A 1,203-nucleotide genomic window follows, 5' to 3' on the forward strand; every position below is an offset into this window, starting at 1 on the left:
CTCTTTCATTTCTGATTTTATTAATTTGGCTCATCTCTCTCTTTTTCTTGGTGAGTCTGGCTAAGGGTTTGTCAATTTTGTTTATCTTTTCAAAAAACCAGCTCTTGGTTTCATTGATCTTTTTTATTGTTTTTTTGGTCTCTATTTCATTTATTTCTGCTCTGGTCTTTATTATTTCCTTCCATGTACTCCCTTTGGGCTTGTTTTGCTGTTCTTTCTCCAGTTCCCTTAGGTGTAAAGGTAGTCTGTTGATATGAGATTGTTCTTGTTTCTTTAGATAGGCCTGCATTGCTATGAATTTCCCTGTTAGGACTGCTTTCGCTGCATCCCACAGAGTTTGAGTTGTTGTGTTTTCATTGTCGTTTGTTTTGAGATAGCTTTTGATTTCTTCCTTGATCTCAGTTTTGACCCACTCGCTATTTAGTAGCATGTTATTCAGCCTCCATATATTTGTGTGCTTTCCAGGTTTCTTTTTATAATTGATTTCTAGTTTTATAGCACTGTGGTCAGAGAAGATGTTTGACCTGATTTCAATCTTAAATTTACTGAGACTGGTTTTGTGTCCTAACATGTGGTCTATCTGGGAAAATGTTCCACGTGCACTTGAGAAGAATGTATATTCTGCTGCTTTGGGGTGAAATGCTCTAAAAATATCAATTAAATCCAGCTGGTCTAAAATGTCATTTAGGCCACAGTTTCCACGCTGATTTTCTGTCTGAAGGATCTGTCCATTGGTGACAAGGAAGTGTTGAAGTCCCCTACTATGATAGTATTGCTGTTGATATCTGTCTTTATGTCTGCCAAAATCTGTTTTATATATTTAGGAGCTCCTACATTGGGCACATAGATGTTTACTAGGGTTATGTCCTCTTGTTGAATTGATCCTTTTATTATTATGTAGTGTCTGTCTTTGTCTTTTATTGTAGTCTTCATTTTAAAGTCTATTTTGTCTGAAATAAGTATTGCTTCCTGCTTTTTTCTCATTTCCAGTTGCGTGAAATATCTTACTCCATCCCTTTACTTTCAGTCTGTGTGTGTGTGTCTTTTGATCTGAGATGAGTCTCTTGTAAACAGCATATGCATGGGTCCTGTTTTCTTATCCACTCAGCCACTCTCCGTCTTTTGATTGGAGCATTTAATCCATTCACATTTAAAGTGATTATTGATAGGTGCATATTTATTGCCATTTTGTTATTTGTATTT

The sequence above is a fragment of the Hipposideros armiger genome, unplaced genomic scaffold (assembly GCF_001890085.2).
Source record: "Hipposideros armiger isolate ML-2016 unplaced genomic scaffold, ASM189008v1 scaffold_833, whole genome shotgun sequence".
Lineage (NCBI taxonomy): Eukaryota > Metazoa > Chordata > Mammalia > Chiroptera > Hipposideridae > Hipposideros > Hipposideros armiger.